This window comes from Pseudorca crassidens, chromosome 4 (genome assembly GCF_039906515.1).
Source record: "Pseudorca crassidens isolate mPseCra1 chromosome 4, mPseCra1.hap1, whole genome shotgun sequence".
Lineage (NCBI taxonomy): Eukaryota > Metazoa > Chordata > Mammalia > Artiodactyla > Delphinidae > Pseudorca > Pseudorca crassidens.
In genome coordinates, this window is record NC_090299.1 from 147,312,536 (window position 1) to 147,333,813 (window position 21,278).

At 43.9% G+C, this 21,278-nt stretch overlaps 1 protein-coding gene across 2 annotated transcripts in view; it reads left to right on the forward strand.

Annotated features, from left to right (window-relative positions):
* The first annotated feature begins 11,280 nt into the window (after positions 1-11,280).
* Positions 11,281-21,278, forward strand: part of ABCG2 (ATP binding cassette subfamily G member 2 (JR blood group)) — a 121,315-nt gene continuing 111,317 nt past the window's right edge. For both annotated transcript variants that reach the window (XM_067736993.1, XM_067736992.1), the window contains exon 1: positions 11,281-11,832. The gene's annotated coding sequence lies outside the window, so the exon portion shown is untranslated. The remainder of the gene's footprint in view (positions 11,833-21,278) is intronic.

Consider the following 21,278-nt stretch of genomic DNA (forward strand, 5'->3'; position numbering starts at 1 on the left):
CTGACCTAGCACTTTTTATAAGTTCAGCAATGAGGATAAAATGTTTGCTAAATCAGTGAGTCAATGCATTCATTGAGTTACATTTTTATTAATGTTATGTTAGTGGGGAAATGGGCATTAGATATTTTAAATAATAAGCCAAACATAGTATTTAATCGTGAAGGAATAGTATTTAACCTCTTTTGGTGTTTCCTTAAGACAATGATCAGTTATGCCTTGTAAAGTATAAGTTAGTATAAATATGGTTCAGAATCTTGTTCTGAACAAAACCTAAAGAGCAGTGCTGCATGGATGACTATAATCTTGTTTCTTTAAAAGGTGGAGAAAGGGATATGAATATTAAGGGTCTTTTATGTGCTATGCTCTTTTACATATATTATCTCATTTAATCTTAACAACCATACAGGGAAGTCTTTCTAATTATCATTTTTATAGATGAAGAAATAAAGCCTTTAAGTAGCTAATAATAGCAAGGTCCAATCCAGACTCCTTTGACTTCAAAGTCTGTTTCTTCTCTTACCATACCTCCTTTATACACTAGCAAAAGCAAAACCAATTCACTACTATCAAACAGCTATTAACATCCATCTGCAGAAGGCTCTCTGGTGGACATGGAAAAGAGTGACATGGACACGATCCAGAAACTAACTCAGTGGATGAATGAACATAATAGAGGCAGTAACTGAGCATTTGTCACCTAAAACTAGAGTAGAGAACTAAATTATGTTCCAGCAAACAGTATAACTGGGGAGCAAGTGAAGAATGAACAGAATAATGCTTTAAACAGTACAGGGTTTAGATGGTCACTTACGGAAGTCCAATAAGTCAGTTTACCAACGGTAAGCATTTTTTGAGAACATACTGCATATGTCTAAATGACACTAGGGTGGGTCTAGCAGGGCTTGGGGCTAGTGGTTGATAATATCCCTAGAACTCTGTCCGGAGACCGACAAGTGAGGAAAGTGAGTTATACCAGAAGGATATCAGTGTTCACCTGGACAGGTGAAGCCAGGATGTTTGGAGCCGAGAGAGATCTAACCAGTGAAGTCACTGAGCCTTTGTTCACATGTCAAGGGTAGGTTCTTTCAAGGGCCAGGAGACTTAACGTCATGTCTTAAGAGGCAGGCGGCCAAAGGCAGGACCGGTAACATATTTCGTGCCAAATGACAATGCCAGGTCCTTATTCAAGACAGCAACTGCAGAGCACTAAACCAAGTAGGGGGCCCCTCTAACAGCTGGATCCTGTGCAGGTCGTGCACCCATAACCAGAAGGAAAATACTCTGTAAGAGCAAATGCAGCAAAAGAAGGGAGCACATTCATTGCACACCCACGGCCTTTCGCCAGTGCGCGGGCACTTACCGAACAAGATGCACTGTGGTGCTTGGCCCCAGGCGGCGACTACGGCTGCTGCCCGGGATCCCTGGTTTCTGCCCACCGAACCAGGCAAAGCCCGAGCAGCTTGGCGCCCTGACTCCACAGGCAGAGATGAGAAACAGCGGTGGGCGGCGCTCTCCTCGCTCTCGGGAGCGGGAGGGGGGACTGCGCCGAGTCCCTGCATCCCCCGCCCGGCATCCTCGCCCCGCGCCCCTGCATGCCCGCGCCCCGGCTCCACTGGTCTGGCGGCTGCGCCTCGGGAGGGCCTGGCGGAGACCCGGACCTGCGGCGCCTGAAAGCGGGTCCGAACAGCTAGCTGCCCTTCCCGTCCCCCTTTGTCGCTCACTTCCTCCTCCCGTTCCTTCCTTCGTCCCTTGCTTTTCCCCCTGCGGCGGCTGCGCCGGCAGGACAGCGAATCTGCCTCAAATACCGAAGCTGAGCGAACCGCCCGCCGAGCCTCCCGGCGGCCCCGCCTCCTCCCGGCTCTTCCTCAGCGCGCGCCCGGCGGGTCTAGCGGAACTGGCCGCGGCCCCCCGAACTGAACTCACCGGCGATGGGAGGCCGGCCGTTCGGGAAGAGGACGTGACTGTCGGCGGCGAGGAGGCGCTCTTCTGCCCGGGGAAGCGCCTGGAGCGGAGAGCGGGTGAGAGCTGTCCCGGGCGGTGTCCCCGCAGCCAGGGGGCTACTGTAGTTCCTCAGTCCTGGTGGTCGGTTCTGGGCAGCACAACACAGCGTTTGCTAGGTACTAACTCCGCTTTGCAGGGAAAACTGAAGAGATCGAGGGATTGGTCTGAGGTTCCGTCGGCCTTTCTGCCCAGCCCAAACCCTCATTCCCAGGCACTGCCCTATTCGTAGCTCTTGCTTAAATGTTCGGCCTGGTGGCCATGTGTGTCCCAACTGACACTTCTTGCTGTTTGGGCGACAGGATCCTGAATGGAGCCAATCCTTAGCTCTAGTCAACAACCAGTGAGATTCCTTCAAAAGTCTATACTAAGGGATGGACCGGCTCTCTAGCTGTATAATGGGAGGAGCTAGGTTTGAGAGGACTTGTCAACTGGCAGGGCCATTTCTAGATAATGCGCACACTTTTGACTTTGCAGAGAGGAGCTACTTCCCCAGAGGGGGACGGACGAGTGGAGGGAAGAGCTACCTCCATCCCAGCCGAGTCTCAATTCCAACCCATGGCCAGTTTGAGAGGATTTCTGTACAGGCCCAAACTCCTACAGATAACAAAATACAAAAAGCAGGTACCAGAGGGTGCTGGCTAGGAATTCAAACCCAGCCCTGTTTCATCCCAAAGTTAATAATTTTCCACTACCAAAGTCAGGTAAGGTTAATAAGTACTTATGTATTAATAATTAGGTGGAAAAAAATTCCAGAAGGGACCTGAGAACGCTGCAGCTGTTCATTGGAAACCAGGAGGGATAGAATAATTGGAAAATGTGTCAGGGGAAGAAGGAGAGGACATAGTAAAAGCACATCAAGACTAAGACCAAGGGCTTCCCTGGTGGCGCAGTGGTTGAGAGTCTACCTGCTGATACAGGGGATACGGGTTCGTGCCCCGGTCCGGGAAGATCCCACGTGCCGCGGAGCGGCTGGGCCCGTGAGCCATGGCCACTGAGCCTGCGCGTCTGGAACCTGTGCTCCACAACAGGAGAAGCCACAACGGTGAGAGGCCGCATACCGCAAAAAAAAGACCAAGGCAAAAGGTAACCAAACTCTTAGACCACATTCCTGACTACATTTGAGGCTGCTGCTTCCCCATCTCTCATTTACTGCATCCTGCCTTCAACTCTACCACACCAATGAAACATCTGTCTCAGAGGTCCACAGTGACCTCTTACTGGATAAACATAGTGATTCATTTTAGTGTTTATTTTATTTGACATCTCTTCCACATTCAACATGCCTGGCTACTTCCGTCTCATTGAATCAGTCTCCTCTCAAGGCTTTTCTGTCACCACTTTTCTGTCTAAATATCTAGCAGCTGCTGTGATTGTCTCCTGCCCTTTGATTGTTGGTGTTCCCCAGGTTAGGTTTACCTTATTAAAGCCATTAAACCTGTGTGGAGGGGAAACAACTAATTCAGGTTGCAACTGAAACAATAACCACCTGCCCCCTTCACTGGTGCTTTTCCTAACAACAACCATCATAGCTGGGCAGCAGAAGTGCTTTATGAATAATTGCCGTTTCTTCACACGGAATATTGAAAAACATATACTCTGGGGTCACAATTTAATCAAATCAGGAGTTTTTACTGCTTCATCAAGGACAAAAAATCCACCCTCTTCTCATGGTGTACTCTCCTTGTGTGAGCCAATGCATTCTCATGACGTCACCCATCACGTGCATACTGATAACTTCCAACTGTTTTCCCAGCCCAGATTTCTCTCCTGAGTTCCACGCTCAGATGTCCAGATATGGGCCGGAAATGTCTGCTCAGAGGTCCTATAGGCGCCGCAGTTCAACATATGCAAGATGGAATTCCCACCCAAACCAGTCCTTCTAGTCTGCCCATCTTGATGAATGGCAGTGCCTCTCACTCAGACCTTCACATCTGTAATTTTCTCCTCCGCTCCATCCTCACCGCCATTTCCTTAGATCCAGCTGATGCTGTGGCTTCCCAACTGATTGCCCTGCCTTCAGGGTCACCCCTTGTCCATTCTCCACTTGGTCATCACACACGCTCGTGTTTGCGTTTTTTCAATCTCACCACCCAGATAAAGTAAAAGTCGTTAGCATTGCATAAAAGACCCTACCTATGGGGCTTCCATGGTGGTGCAGTGGTTGAGTGTCCGCCTGCCGATGCAGGGGACAAGGGTTCATGCTCTGGTCCGGGAAGATCCCACATGCCGCGGAGCAGCTGGGCCTGTGAGCCGTGGCCGCTGAGCCCGCGCGTCCGGAGCCTGTGCTCCGCAACGGGAGAGGCCACAACAGTGAGAGGCCCGCGTACTGCAAAAAAAAAAAAAAAGACCCTTCCCTCCCGGTCTGTTCCCTGCCCAGGCTGCACAGGCTCTGGACGGGCAGGCCCAGCAGCCACGGCTTATGTGCCCAGCCGCTCCGCATGTGGGATCCTCCCGGACGGGGGCATGAACCTGCGTCCCCTATTCCGGCAGGCGGACGCTCAACCACTGCGCCACCAGGGAAGCCCTCTCTGTGGGTTTTTGTTTTGTCCATCCCGTTCTGTGCCTTCTTTCCCCTTTCACTACCTTTCTACTTTTTTTTTTTTTTTTTTTTTGCGGTACGCGGGCCTCTCACTGCTGTGGCCTCTCCCATCGCGGAGCACAGGCTCCGGACGCGCAGGCTCAGCGGCTATGGCTCACGGGCCCAGCCGCTCCGCGCCACGTGGGATCTTCCCGGACCGGGGCACGAACCCGTGTCACCTGCATCGGCAGGCGGACTCTCAACCACTGCACCACCAGGGAAGACCCTCTACTACTTTTTTTTAAACTATCTCTCTCCCTGCCTGACTGAATTTCTTCTTAATATTCTCATACTTCTCCCTCACTCACCTAAAAAATGACTGATGGCTATGAACTTTAATAAACTTACAGAATAAGAAACTTAATAATGACTATTAAAGCCCTATTTTCTTTTTCCCAAACTGGTTTCTCATCTCTGCCATGTTTTGGCATACTTTTTTTTATATTTAAAAATCAGTGAAAACATTCATGTTAATTTAGTTCTGATTTTCATCACCTAATATAACTCTATACCGAAGGGGATCAGGATATGCCCCCCTACCCCCAATATGCCCCTTTGGCATGAGGATTAATTTGAGCTGAAGGCAATTAAGAATCAACGGATTGCAGAAAGAAGCCTTCTCAGCATTTCCCTTATCTAAGAGCAGAAACTTCTGAGAAATGAGGCTGTCATAAGTTCCCTCTTCAGGATGAGCTTACTCCTAGGAGAGAGATCAAAAGTAAATAGGCCGTAAATCTCCTCTCTGGGAGTTTCGTGGCTGTGAAGGAGATGGAAAAGCCCACTTGCATATTCATAAATATTATCACAGGCTTTCTTATCTCCAGTTTATTCTCCTAAAAATCCTTTTCTTTCCTATGGAAACCTACTTGTTTTTTTCATAGATTTTTCTCCATCTCCCTCTTTCCCCTACTAAGTTAGGTAGATAAGCCTCTGTCTTTAACCAGTTAGCTAGCTACTAGCTGCTTCCATGTGAATAAGGCTTTTTTCTCCTGTTGTCTTTTGTCAGTTTAATTCAGAGGTCCCCAAGAGCTCAACCTAAGGGTACAGCAAAAGTTTTTTCCTCCTCAAATACTTCATATGCCATGATCAATATAGACCATATACTTGTTAATTTTTATGATTATGGTATCATATACCACAGTTTGTCACATTCTCCTCTTGTGGGGCACATTGATGTTTCTGATTTTTTAGTCTTTTTAAGTATCTCCTTCCTTTAGGACACTTCCCTTGCATTCTCTGCTACATAAGATATATACAAACGTACAAATGCATAATTATGGAAATACATAAAATTTGCTGCGTTTGTTGTGTAGATCTTCAGTCTTGTGAAAAAAAGTAAAACTGAGACAGGCTGGGACCCAGGACACTTAGCTGCAGTGCTGCATTCTCGCACCTGGACACACTTCTCATCCAGCAACAAAATACAAAGAAACTCTACAGGACTAAAAATAACTGCGTGCATGCGCAGTTGGGACAGATTCTGGCCCCAAAAGATACAAAGAGACCAAAAAAAACCCAACTGCCACTTCTGAAGAGCTGGGACCAAAAACAGGGTGTTGGGGGCAACAGCACGGTAGTGAGCGTGCCCTGTGCGCTCAGCACCACCAGAGGGGTGGGCAAAACACCTAAGCTACCCCTCTGGCCGGACCCCTGGTCACAGCACTACCCTCACGCCGTTTAAGGAGCCAGCTCGCTCCCCATCAGGGAACAAGCAAGCAAGGGAACCTGTTCCTTGTTCTCACTCCCCCGTGCTGCTACAGGGGCCCCCATAAAGCCTTGCATCTGGCCTCTAGTCAATTTCTATTGATTGCCGAAGGCCAAGAGCCCTGGTCGGTATCAAAGCCAGGCGTCCTGAGAGTTTCTCTTCTCTATAGAGCTGATCACGGTACCAGTCCTGAACTACTGTACCTAGATTGCTTCAACACTAAACATTTATCAGCAGTTGCACAAACTTGCGAGGCAATAAAGAGGTGAGGTTGGTCTGCCCAGTAAAAAATGGTTGCTTTGGTTTGAGCTTCCCTTTCCTAGAGCTTCTTGTGTAGCCAGTTCAGTACATAACAAGTTCGAAGAGTTCACAAGGAGAGTGTGTCACGATGACTGCTTTTCTGTTGTAGCTTTTGGCTTTTAAAATGCAGAAGCACCGTGGAAGCAGGTTTGGTGTTTCCAAGTTCTGCCAGAAGTGTGATTTTATTTTAAGTAATGTTCATAGCCTCAGTTTATGTTGTCATTTGTTCACAATGATGACTGTAAACCTTGGTTAAATGATTACTGTGTGAACAGTACCATACTATAGGACTACAAAAGCCTAAGATATGGCCCTTAACTCTGAGTAGTTGATAATTGGCAAAGTGAGAAACCCAAACTGTGAGTGCTGAGGGACTTGTGCATAACCATTGAGAGTCTTGATAATAAAAGCATGCAACATAGGATTTTTGACTCTTTGTAAACAATTCCTAAGTCTTGAGTTTGCTTCTGAATCTTAAAGAAAATTTGGAGCAACTTTTCCATACCCTGGAACACAGGAATAGATTATCATAAATTTACATGAATGCATTCTAGTGAATTCTGAAGACTCCATCATAAGCCAACATAGGCTGGGAAACAAAACAAAAAGTTTGGGATAATATCAAAGGCCCTTCCATCATTTTCAAATGCTTAGCTAAGGAGTGCTCTCTGTGACTGCCTCTCAGAGCACTGAGGAACGGTTAAAGCCGGGGGAAAAACAGGACTGGCAAAATACTTGCCTGGGTATCACCTTCCCAACCTCCCCTCCCTCATAATTTGGATTGGCTTCCTCCCCACGCCATACTACGGATTCTGATAAAAGTCTTCTCTAGCTAAAGGACTTTACTGTTCTTTGAATTAGAGGATGAAGCTGGCTGTTTGAAACCTTTCTCACTTTCCCTATTCCAAAGGCTTCAATATCTGCTCAAACAAGATCAGGAATTCAAGTCCATCTACACCCTTAGGGACATACATATTTTTGAAAGATAAAGGAGGCCTCCAAGAATTAGACATGATTTTTGCTACAACTCTTCACTTGTGCACAGTGCTTCCTTTATAAGAAATAAGGGATCTTCACTGGTTCTTTGCCTTTGGAAAGAAAGAGCTGGGGATTTCACAGAAATCCCTAGGAGTGGTTGATTTATTCCTAGTTGTCTGAAAAATAGGTGTTCCAGGGTGAGATAATATGCACTGTTAGATAGTGTGCCTAAGTCAGTAGAAGTGCTTCCATTTAAAAAGCTTCCTTCCCATAAGTTTTATCTTATTTAAGAGGTTTAAACCAGAGGTTTTCAAAACTTGTTCCACAGAACCCGGGGGGTCCTTAAACATTTTATTCTGACTTTTTCTTTGTGAGATTGTGGATATCTTTGATTTTAAAAATACATGAATATATTCTTGTGAAGATTTGTGAATTGATTAATATATTTTATCAAGTACCTACTGGTATACCAGGCACAATTCTGGGGACTAAGGCTATATCAATGAACAAAGCAAATAAAAATTCATGCCCACATAGAGCGTAATTCTAGTGGAAGGAGAAAAACAAACATAATAAGTAAGGAAATTACATAATATGTTAGAAGGTGATAAGTGCTATTAACAAAAATAACATATGGTAGATCAAGAATGCTAGTACGAGGAACTGCAATTTTTTTTTTTTTGAATTCTCATAGTTGACTTTATTTTTTAAACATCTTTATTGGAGTATAATTGCTTTACAATGGTGTGTCAGTTTCTGCTTTATAACACAGTGAATCAGTTATATATATACATATATCCCCATATCTCTTTCCTCTTGCATCTCCCTCCCTCCCACCCTCTCTGTCCCACCCCTCTAGGTGGTCACAAAGCACCGAGCTCATCTCCCTGTGCTATGCGGCTGCTTCCCACTAGCTATCTATTTTACATTCGGTAGTGTATATACGTCCATGCCACTCTCTTACTTCGTTCCAGCTTCCCTTTCCCCTTCCCTGTGTCCTCAAGTCCATTCTCTAGTAGGTCTGCGTCTTTATTCCCATCCTGCCTCTAGGTTCTTCAGAACCTTTTTTTTTTTTAGATTCCATATATATGCGTTAGCGCACGGTATTTGTTTTTCTCTTTCTGACTTACTTCACTCTGTATGACAGACTCTAGGTCCATCCACCTCACTACAAATAACTCAATTTCGTTTCTTTTTATGACTGAGTAGTATTCCATTGTATATATGTACCACATCTTCTTTATCCATTCATCTGTCGATGGGCATTTAGGTTGCTTCCGTGACCTGGCTATTGTAAATAGTGCTGCAATGAACATTGGGGTGCATGTGTCTTTTTGAATTATGGTTTTCTCAGGGTATATGCCCAGTAGTGGGATTGCTGGGTCATATGGTAGTTCTATTTTTAGTTTTTTAAGGAACCTCCATACTGTTCTCCACAGTGGCTGTATCAACTTACATTCCCACCAACAGTGCAAGAGGGGAACTGCAGTTTTATGTTGGGAGGTCAGGTAGGCCTCATGAGAAGTTACCATTTGAAGAAAAACTTGGAGGAAGTGAAAGAATGAGCCAAATAGATAAATAGGGGAAGAACTTTCTAGGGAAAAGGAGCAGCTAGAGCAGTGGCCATGAGGTGGGTCTGTGTATGTATATTTGAGGTATAACAGGGAGATATGTCTCACTACATTGCAATCGGTAAAGGGGAACATGAGATGAGAGGGATGGGGTGGAAGATACAGATTACATGTAAAGGTCTTTGGCTTTTAATCTAAGAAAAACAGGAAAACAGATGCATACGTGGTGGGAAGTCTTTAAACAAGAGAGATGTATATGTTCAAAAAAGTATCCCCGCCTCCTAACCCCATACTTTCTAGACATTGCTGCCATTTTGAGTCATATCTTTCCAAAGGTTTTTCTATGTGATTACATACATAGATGGGTACATACAGAAATACATAGTTTTGTTTTGTGAGGGCATGTGTGTGTGTCTGTCTACATGGGTGCATTTTAACATAAGTGAACTTATATGCCCTGTGTTTATTAGCAACTTGCTTTTTATAATTAATATGTCTTGGAGATCTTTCTCTGTCAAAACAGTACATAAATTTCTATCTCATTCTTTTTTGTATACTATTCTGTTGTAGGCATGCGCTCTGTTTTGTTTAACCATATACCTTTATAGGTAAATATTTAGGTTCAAATTTCTCCCCTTTCCTCCCTTCCTGCCTTCCTCCTTTCCTCCCCATATTGAATTAATATTGTCTTAATATTACATTTAATAACATAAAATTACATGTTACATGAAACATGGGAGGAATTTGAAAATTAAAGTTTGTGTTACCTTCTTTCAGAAAAGCAATATGTGTTTCCTAAATTGGGAGCACTTAGATTTACCTCAATGGAAAAAAGGCCTCAGTTACTTCTTAAGCAAGGACTTATCTAATGTTTATTGTTTGGAATAAATGGGAATCATGAGAATTTGAGCCCAGGTACTCTGAGCTTTGCTAAGAGTTTACTCAGTCAGCTTACCTAAGTCGACCATGGGTCTATATCAGTTAGGAAGCAAGTGAGAGGCCCACGTACCGCAAAAAAATAATAATAATAATAAAAAAAAAAAAGAACCCTGGAGGGGTTATTTCTTCATGATCAGAGTTTCTACTTGGGGTGATGAAAAAGTTTTGGAAATGGGTAGTGGTGATGGTTACATAACATTGTAAATGTAATTAATGCCACTGAATCAGACACTTAAAAATGGCTAAAATTTTATGTTATATGTATTTTACCACAATAAAAATGATAAAAAGAAATAGATGGGACTTCCCTGGTGGCACAATGGTTAAGAATCCGCCTGCCAATGCAGGGGACACGGGTTCGAACACTGGTCCGGGAAGATTCCACATGCCAGGGAGCAACTAAGCCCGTGCATCACAGCTACAGAAGCCCACATGCCCTAGAGCCCGTTCTCCGCAACAAGAGAAGCCACCGCAATGAGAAGCCTGTGCACTGCAATGAAGAGTGGCCCCCGCTCGCCGCAACTAGAGAAAGCCTGCGCGCAGCAACGATGACCCAATGCAGCCAAAAGAATTTTTAAATATAAATAAATAAATTTTAAAAAGAAAAGAAAAAAGAAATAGATGGAATTTCTTAACAGCTTGCATTTCATTTCAATAAATATTGACTGCCTGAGCTGTGCTTAGGTATGCACGGTAGAGAGGAAAATCAGGATAGTGACTTGACTATAAAGAGAACGTCCAGCAAGGCGAGTTCAGTAATCGGCGTTTCACGTATCTCATGATATTGTTATGCCAGCTCTCTAAGGAAAGCACTATTGTTACCAACATTTTATGTTGAGAAGCCTTGGATCAAAAAACTGGTCACGGGTGGTAAAGGGTAGAGCCAGAAGCTCTTAGTATGTGTCAGATTTTGTCACCTGACATCCTTCATGTTTTCGCTGAAATGCCTATTTAATACAACCTTAACTTCCTGTTATACTTCTGGTTTAGAAAAGAACATTAGAAGGATAGCGGGTTCCAAATATAGTTCTTCTCTTCAAATCTCTAGTGGGCCTTTGCACTGAAACCTAATGCCGGCTGTGCTTTGGTTTCTTTCACTTCCTTTCCAAATCTGTGTTATCTTCCTGCTTGTATTCTTTTGCTAGAAGACAGAGCTTGTGAAAGGAGGCCCCTGTTACGTCACATCTAGCAAAAGACAGGAAGTTTACACAGAGCAAAACTATTTGCTAGAATCGGTTTTTATCCTTGCTAAAGTTGCCATGAGTGTCGGAGATACTGTCGTCAGGATTCTCTTGCACAAAGGAAAAGATATAAAAATATCTCTCTGACACGTGAATTTCTTCCTTTTTTATCCCCTTGCCAGGAACGTCGGAAAAGGATCCCAGGCTGGTTAGAGGCATTAGGTTGTCTGTTTGAATCCCAGTGATCGAGAAGGAAATGTGGTTAATAACCAGCTAACAGTGGAGAAAAAAGGAACTCAAGGAGATAGGAGAACTGGACATTATCCCACGGCTAGCTTATTTGGAAAGCCTCAGTCTTTCTGGTAGTCCGAAGACCTAGCCGGGGGCTGGTAAGTTTCCTCTCTGGTGCTTCCTCTTGCACCTTGAGAGCTGGAAGGAAGGGAAGCTCCTGGACTTTAATAGACGCGGACCTTGGTCGAAGTCTCTGTGGGAAAGCCAACAAGAGTCCAAATCTTCTCAGTATCACCACTGCCTCTCTACCAAGGTGCTTTCCTTCCAGCATCACAGATCGTAACGGAGGTGAGTTGTTTGTTTTTGTTTTTTTCACATGTTCACACTGAGTGGAGAATCTTGATTCTTTTTTGGTATGTGCTTTTAACAAGTGTGTCGATTAAACCAGTACTTCTCATACTTGAATGTGTGTATGAATCACCTGGAGATGTTGTTAAAAAGCAGCAGAATTCAGTGGGCCTGAGACTCTGCATATCTGACACGTTCCCAGGTGACCTCGGTGCTGCGGGCCCATGAACCACGGGTAACAACGGCTAACACCCTCTCGGTCTGTTGCTTTTGGGGGAAAGGGGTTGGGAGATGCTGGCAGAGTGAAGGCATTCGGCTGAGCACATGATTTATGTAGAGCGCCTGGGAGGAAAATCAGACACCATTGTGCCCAGGTTGTACCTGCTTTGATGGACAGTCTCAGAGTTTGGGGGGTTGTGTTAAATAGTTCCTAGATGTGGTAAGCCACGTCCCCCCAAGTGAGAGAGGATGTTGGTCTGCTCCGTAGACCGCATGGGCCACTTTGAGCAGAGCCAGAAACATTGTTGCAATTTTGGGGAATAAGTATCCACATCGTGCCTTAACTGGGGTAGCGAGTGGTCGTTTGAACGTTTCAGCTTCAGTTGAAAATTACACATCTAGAAAAATAACTGGTGTCTTCCTCCTACTATTTGGAGGTGAAGAGTGTACAGCATGCGAATCTGTGATGCAGTTTAAAGTCAGTTGGAGTATGGAATATGATTGATGTGTTTTCTCTTCTTGTGAGAGTGTTCCTCTTTAAATCGAGCAGCCCCCCTGTCCTAAATGATACATATTTATCAGAAAGTTGCTTTTAATCCGAAAGCCAAGAGGGCAAAAAACAAATAACAGGGAGGGTACCTATTCTGTGCCTCTTGAGGGGAGAAGCAAACAATGGGAGAAGAAAAGGGAAAGAAAGGCAAGTTGTGGCCAGGGAAGTCAGATGTGCAAAGTGAACACAAGAAACCCCAGCGTGATAATAGAATTCTTTCCCTCACATGCATGGGAGTTTTTCTAGAGCAGTAGCTCGCGTCTTCCTCAGCTAGAAAAATGTACTTGAGACAGAATAGGTAAATTTAAAATTGCATTTTTTTTTGTTTTGGTTTTTTTTTGCGGTACGCGGGCCTCTCATTGTTGTGGCCTCTCCCGTTGCGGAGCACAGGCTCCGGATGCGCAGGCTCAGTGGCCATGGCTCACGGGCCTAGCCGCTCTGCGGCATGTGGGATCTTCCCAGACCGGGGCACGAACCCGTGTCCCCTGCATCAGCAGGTGGCCTCTCAACCACTGCGCCACCAGGGAAGCCCTAAAATTGCATTGTTTTAATGAACATGCTGGAACTATTTGTCATTGAGTCAAGGACAGTCAATGGAATCAAAGGTCAGTGGCGTGAACAGGCCTGGTGAGGCTCAGTATGAATCCATTAAACCATCCCAGACCGAGGGGAGTTGCTTCTGTTTGAAATAAACGTCAAGTAACATTCCTTTCCATTATGGAGCATAACGGGGGTATTACTTAAAAATTTAACAACTTACTTGCCACAAAGGCTGACTAATCAAAACAGAAGCTGCGGTAAAGAGCCCACACCAAAGCAGGCCACGCTGATAGGCAGTAAGAAGCGCACAGGGCTGTGTACCAGCCTCAGCTAAGCCTGCATGAACTTCTATGGGGGGAGAAATTGTAAAGCTACAGATGAGTTTAGAGACATATGATCACAGTCCTACCACCATCTGTCAGCGCTTTGGCCCCATTCTCTCAGGTGAGGCCACTTCCCTGACTTTCCAAGCCTGGAGCAGCCCCTCATTCCGGCTGTGTTATCTCCTGCAACCTTCACTAAAGAAAGGAGGGATCTCTTCAGTCACTGCAAGTGACCCAAAATCCTATCCATTTCCCGAGTACAAGGGAAAATGCGTGTATTCTTTTGTAAACAGATACGGCAGAAAAGGAAACTTGATCAGCACGCTATCCTTCCATACAAAGCATTGTCACGTATCTCACCCTGCTTGATTTTTCACAGCCATCATGGGGTACACGTCAAGGGGATTATTATTTTTACCTGTCAGTGAAGAAACTGAGGCTCCAGTTAAGCAATTTCTGAAAAGTCACACAGCTGGTTAGTAGGTGTGTTGGACTGAAACTTGGTCGTTTGCTGTAAGTTCAGGTTTATCCTGTACTTTTCTTCATCCCGTCAAGCATCCTCTCAAAACCTATGACAACCGTTATTGTTCTCTGCTAGGATTTGTTTGCTTTTAATGTCAAAATTTGAAACGTTTGTGCATTAAAAAGAGTCCTGTTTCTAGGATTGTCAGAATTATCCACGTTTGTCATAACCTTTGCATCCATTAGCGCCTCTACTCCCTAGGAATAAGCATTTCAGAGCAGGGCTTCGCAGACTTTATTGTGATTGAAAATCACCTGGGGAGCTTGGTAAAACTCAGATTCCTGGGCCCTAACTTCAGAGATCTGATTCAGTAGGTCAGGGCCCAGGCCTGAGAATTCGCATGTCTAATAGCTCCCGGGTGATTTGAATGCTGCCATCCAGAGACCATGCTTTTAGACTACAGGCATAGCTTCAGTCAGTATTTTTAAAGAACATATTTATGGTTTAGTGAGGAGGCTTTGTGTGCTTAACAACAGAGATGATAGAGTCAGAATTCCTGGGTTTGAATATTGATGCCGTCACACTTATAAGCTGTGCGATCCTGGGGGACTTAACCATTCTGTGCCTCAGTTTCCTAATCTGTAAAATGGAGACAATGATACCACCTACCTCATATGGTGGTTGTGAGGATTAAATGACTTAACAGTTCCAGGCACAGACTATCTCTATGTGTGTTTGCTCTTATTATTTCTAAGTCTTGCTCAATTCATAATTATACTTTATAGTAGAAACACCAACAGCAAGAAGATATTGCGTGAGCAGGTATCAAATGCTGTTCTTTGATGTAGATGTTACCCCAGGACTTAATCATGAGTTACACATGTTCTTACGCGTGTATAAGTAGATGTCCTGAGCTGTCAGCTAGCGCTTCCCACTGAGGGGGTAGAGAGCAGATGATGATGAGAAGTTGGCAAGGGCCCGATCACGCAAGGCTTTACATGTCATCTTAAAAGCTTGAACTTAACTCTGACAGCAATGGAAGACATCAATGTAGTTTGAAGCTGGGGAGTGCAATCAGAATTGCATTTTAGAAGTGTCTCCTGCTGCAGCATGGAGGCCAGTTTGGGAAAAGGTTAGACTACAGGCAGAGAGCTGTTTAAATAGACTGTTGCAACCATCATGGAGAGAATTAATAAAGGCTCAGACGAAGGCAGTAGAGTAAAGCTCAGAGCAGGAATCCCATGGTTCAGGTGATGGAATGGAGCGTACGCCAGGACTCAGAAAGGAAATGTGATACTGTGTTAAAACTCCTTCGCTTATGCCTCTTCTCTCCATCGAGGCTCCAGGAGGCTGAGGACTGAGCCTAACTTCTGTGTAGTCCCAGCCCCTAACTCCTAGTAGGTCTTTGATGGATGTTCGGTAGGTGAATGGATGAGGGGGAATAAATCAAATCCTCCTTGTGGTCAACAAGCGTCTATGTGATCTGGCCCCTGTATATCTCTCCAACCTCATCTCCCTTCTCTCTCATCTTTGTTCTTATCACGCTGGCCTTCCTTAAGGCCTTTGAAAATGCCCAACTGTGACCGCCAGTCCAGAGGGTATCAGACTACTGCCCTTGGGGCAAATTTGTCTTGCCACCTATTTTTTTTATTGAATGAAGTATTCTTTAAATTCTATAGTGCTTCACAGTTTTCGAAAGTTTCACACAGATGATTTCATATATCCCATAATAACCCCCCTTTCTGTAATCTCCTCCTCCTATATTGCCCCCCCTTCCCTCTCCCCACTGGTAACCACTAATTTGTTCTCTATACCTGTTAGTCTACTTCTTTTTTGTTATATTCACTAGTTTGTTGTATTGTTTAGATTCCACATATAAATGATATAATACAGTATTTGTCTTTCTCTGTCTGACTTATTTCACTTAGCAAAATGCCCTCCAAGTCCATCCATGTTGATGCAAATGGCAAAATTTTATTCTTTTTAATGACTGAATAGTATTCCATTGTACATATATACACTACATCTTCTTTTTCCATCCATCTGTTGAGGGACACTTAGGTTGCTTCTATACGTTGGCAATTGTACATAATACTGCTGTGAACCCTGGGGTGCATGTATCGTTTTGAATTAGGGTTTTGGGGTTTTTTTGCATATATACCCATCAGTGGAATTGCTGGGTCATATGATAGTTCTATTTTTAGTTTTTTGAGAACTCTCCATACTGTTCTGCACAGTGACTGCACCAATTTACATTCCCACCAACAGTGAAGGAGGGTTCCCTTTTCTCTTAGAACTGCCATTTAATCTTCTATTTTCTGTTTGCTCTATATCTCCATTGTTTCTTTTTTCTTGTGTTTCTGTCTGCCATTTTAGTTGGGTCGTTTTCTATGATATTCTTCTGAGTTTTCTCTTTTTCTATGTTTCGTGTCTCTGCTCTATGTTTATGTTTTGTGGTTACCCTGAGGTTTGTATAAAAAGTCTCATAGATAAAGTAGTGCTTTTTCTGCTGCAAGCATTTTGTTTTCATTTACGTTTATGTTTTTGTTATTTCAAATTATAGCTTTTTATGTTGTGTTTGTCACCATACTGAGATAGCTAGTTATTTTTCTGCTTTCTTTTATTCTCCCTTTAACCCTTTTACCATAATTAAGTGCTTAAAAACCTTTTCTGATAAAGAGTTACAATCTTCTAGTTCTGTTTATCACCTTGCTTAAAATTTTGTGTATTTCTGCCATATTGTTTCTGGTAGAAAAGCTCCTTTCAACATTTCTTGTAAGGCAGTCTACTGATGATGAACTTCATCAAATTTGTCTGGGAAATTATTTCTTCTTCATATATGAAAGGTAAGTGCTGGGTGGAGCGTTCTTGACTGACAGCTTTTATCTTTCAGTATCTGAGAATGTTGCACTCCTTCCTGGCCTGTAGGTTTTCTGCTGAGAGATCTGCTGATAGCATAATAGGGGTTCCTTTGTAGGTTACCATCCTTTTTCCTCTGGTTGTCCTTAAAATTCCTTTTTTTTTTAATCATTGACTTTTGACAGTTTTAATATAATGTGTCTTGAAGAAGGTCTTTTGCATTGAGGTACTCAGGTATTTTCTTAGCTTCATAGATTTGTATGTCCAGTTCCTTTACCATGTTTGGGAAGTCCTCACCTATTATGTCTTTAAATAATTTCTCTGCTCCCTTCTCTCTCTTTTCTCCTTCTGGGGTGCCCATTATCCTAATGTTGCCTTTCCCAAAAGAGTTGGATATCTCTCAAAGAATTTCCTAATATTTTTATCTTGTTTCTCTCTCTTCTTCTGCTTGTATGATTTCCAGATTTCTGTCTTTAAGCTCACTAATTCCCTCTTCCATATGACCTGCTTAATTTCCAGTACTTTCTAATACGTTCTTCATCTCGTTTATTGTGTTCTTCAGCCCCAGAATTTTTTGGTTCTCTTTTAGAGGTTCAGTTTCTTTGGTAAAGTATTCGTTCTGTTCATTAATTTTATTCCTGAGCTCATTAAACTGCCTTTCTGAGTTTTCTTGTACCTTGTTGAGTCTCTTCAAGACAGCTAGTTCAAATTCTCTATCAGTTAGATCACAATATTCATGACTCTAAGTTTGGTTTCTGGAAAATTGTCATTTTCTTTTCATGGTACAGTGTTACTGTGGTTCTTCATGTTGCTTGGTGAAGTATTCCTCTTCTGGTGCATTTGAAGTTAAATGACAGGTTAGCTGTTAGAGTCCTTTCTTTTGTTTTCCAGTAGATGGTGGTATCATACAAGTTTATGGTTTCTTTCACCTGAGCTGCCTCTGGTCATATTTGAGATTCAGCACTTGCCATTCTCAGCTGTCTCTGTAAGAGGTGTGGCTCCATGCCTTTGTTGTCACTTCTTGTTCCTCTGGGGTGGTTATTGCCTTGTTTCTGCCAGAACTGCTCTTGTCACTGGGATGGTGGGCTCTTTCCTTGCATCCAGGATCCCTTGAGACACAGGCTGCCCAGTGGGGGGAGGGAGACATTGGGAGGGGAGCTGGGGTCAAACAGGTATCCCTACCATGTCTGGTGTTGTAAGGTTTGCAGGCTCTACCACTGCTGATGATGGGTGCAAGGGCTGGGGTCATGAGTACCTCAACCAGTGGAGGAACGGTGTCCCAGGCCCCATTGCCGCTGCTGCCCAGTTACCTGTGGCCATGGGCGCTAGTGCAGTTGGGAGGCCAGAGTCATGTGTGCCACTTCCCCTTCTGCTACTAGGTTCTCTGAAGCTATGGGCTCTGAGTGTGAGTTGCTAGAGTCCATTCAGAGTCCCAGCATTAAGATTCATTATCATGAATTTAAAATCAGACAATCATAATTTTTATGTGTTTTTTTCCATCCATATTCAGGGGCAGGGGTGCAGGCACAGAGTGGGGGAGGTTTGAATTTAACTAGAGATTCTGGTTTTGCCAAGCAAGTGGCAACACAAAAGAGGAACAAGGGAGTTGAGGGTGTTTGCAAGGGTATTATCATAATGAATGATCATGGAATTTCAGCTGGTATGGAGATTAAAGATACCAGTAGGGATGAGGCAGAGTGAAATATTTGTGAAGTTAATGATTATAGGTCCTTGTGGGGGGTGTGTTAGAGTTGGGTTACTAGAAGGAGCTAGGTGGAGAGGTGCAGAGAGCACGACGCATAAAATGAGGTTGCGAATGACTGTGTCCACGGCACGCCCTGGAGGTGTATAGCTGAAGCAGAGTGGAGAACAAGAACACTGGAGGAGAGAAGTTCAAGGTAGGCAGAGGCCAGCATGCTAGAAAAATCACTTATGAGTATGTTGCATTCACCAAGAGGTACAACAGAAAGTGTTAGAGAGACTGACAGGGCGCCAGTTACTGATTAATGGGGGAAGAGGTCCTGGAGTCCAGAGAAAGCAGCAGCCGTGGAGAGCAGTCAGTGATGAAGTCTGGTGACATGCAATTCAAAGCTGAGATGTGGAGGGAAGTTAGTAGATGACCCACTTTGGGATGTCCGCATTTTGCAGTGCTTTCTTCTTTCAGAAGAAAGCTCTTTGGTTTCTGTAATGACTTTTTAAAAATAATTAATTAATTAATCAATGAATTAATTTCCGGCTCTGTTGGGTCTTCGTTGCTGCGCATGGGCTTTCTCTAGCTGCGGTGAGAGGGGGCTACTCTTCATTGCAGTGCACGGGCTTCTCACTGCGGTGGCTTCTCTTGTTGCGGAGCACGGGCTCTAGGCACACAGGCTCAGTAGTTGTGGCGCACGGGCTTAGTTGCTCCGCGGCATGTGGGATCTTCCAGGGCCAGGGGTTGAACCTGGGTCCCATGCATTGGCAGGCAGATTCTCAATGACTGCGCCACCAGGGGAGCCCCGGTAATGACTTTTTATGCTTTAATCACAAGAGGGCACCAGAGTCCAGTGAAGGATTATTTTTGTTCTTATCTAAAGCTAGGGCAACCGCATTTACTTTGAGTGAGGGGGGCACGATTAATAATCACTTGGGGCTACATGTGTAAACTGGGACTTTCCTGTGCAAACTGGGACATAAGCCCTGCACAGTATGAACATGGCCAATTTAATTATGAACTAGCTCTACACTAAAGGTTCTCATTCCCAAAGATCACTACAATACTTATGACACACAGGCAGATTAGAAAAAGTGACCAAACTTGCTCTTATCTTGAAGAGAAGATCAAGAAAGACTTTCCTCTGCATCCCACCTCCCTAATTATATTTATTTCCTATCCCATTTTTCCCCTCAGTGCGATCTTAGTTTGACTGTATCTTCAAGTAAGAGAATTGCTCTATCCCAAATTATCTTGGTCATTTGAAAGTAGTCTAAAGTGTTCTCTAACTTCCCATACTTCTTGGGACTTCCCTGGTGGCACAGTGGTTAAGAATCCACCTGCCAATGCAGGGGACACAGGTTTGATCCCTGGTTTAGGAAGATCCCATATGCTGCGGAGCAGCTAAGCCCGTGTGCCACAACTACTGAGCCTGCACTCTAGAGCCTGCATGCCACAACTACTGAAGCCCGCGCACCTAGAGCCCGTGCTCCGCAACAAGAGAAGCCACCGCAATGAGAAGCCCATGCACCACAACAAAGAGTAGCCCCCAGCTTGATGCAACTAGAGAAAGCCCACATACAGCAATGAAGACCCAGCACAACCAAAAATAAATTAAAAACAAATAAAAAGAAAACCAAAAGGAGAGCAGCTGTTAAAAACAAACAAAAATTCTCATGGTTCTTTTCTGAATATCTTTTATCTTCTATATTACATGATAATTATTTCTATACTTGTTTTATTTCTTCTTTTAAACATGACTTACATGCTGAGGACAGTAAAGAACAGATGTTGAAAATGGCTCTTTCTTTTTCCTTCCAGTTTTATTGAGATATAATTGACATCCAGCACTGTATAAGTTTGAGGTTTACAGCATTTGATTTACATGTATTATGAAGTGATTATCACAGTAAGTTTAGTCAACATCCATCATCTCATATAGATACAAAATTAAAAGTCATCTTATGAACATAAATTCAAGTATGGTTGAAAGGGGATTGTTGTGAATAACAAAAGATGCTCCCATGACTCCTATCACTCAGTAAATTACAAGAGTTTTAGAAGCTGTGTCAGGAACCGAGGACAAAGACCAAATATATATTTCTTACTGGATGTCACACGTCCCTCTTGAAAACGTACCATCAGCCTCCACTGGTGGGCACCTAGAGAATTTGAGGATGGGGGCTGGTTGCTTGAGAAACCAACTATGTGATTAAAGAATTTCAACCTCATCCCCCAACCTCCAGGGAGGAGAGGAGGCTGAAAGTTGGGTTCATCAGTCACCATTGACCAGTGATTTAATCAATCATGACTACATCATGGAACCTCCATAAAAACCCCTAACTGAAGGGGTTCAGAGAGCTTTAGAGCTGGTGAACACATCAAGGTGCTGAGAAGGGGGTGTATCCAGAGAGGGCATGGAGCTGCGCGCTGCCTCTCCCATCCTGGCCCTAGGCATCTCTTCTATTTGGCTGTTACCGAGTTGTATCTTTCATACTAAACCAGTACCAATAAGTAAACTGTTTTCCCAAGTTCTGTGTGCTGTTCTAGCAAATTATCGAACTTGAGGAGGGGCCTGTGGGAACACCTGATGTCTTTTCACTTCACACTGGCAGATGCCTTGGGGAATTACACCTGGGTCTTTGGGTCTAGCCAAAGGGCACACTAACGAAGCTTAAATACATATGACTCTTACGGCAACATAATAGTTGGCCTTCCTGTACAGATTTTTTTTTAAGTATTTCATTTCTCTTTTTTTAAAATATGTATTTATTTTCTTTATTGTTTTTGGCTGCGTTGGGT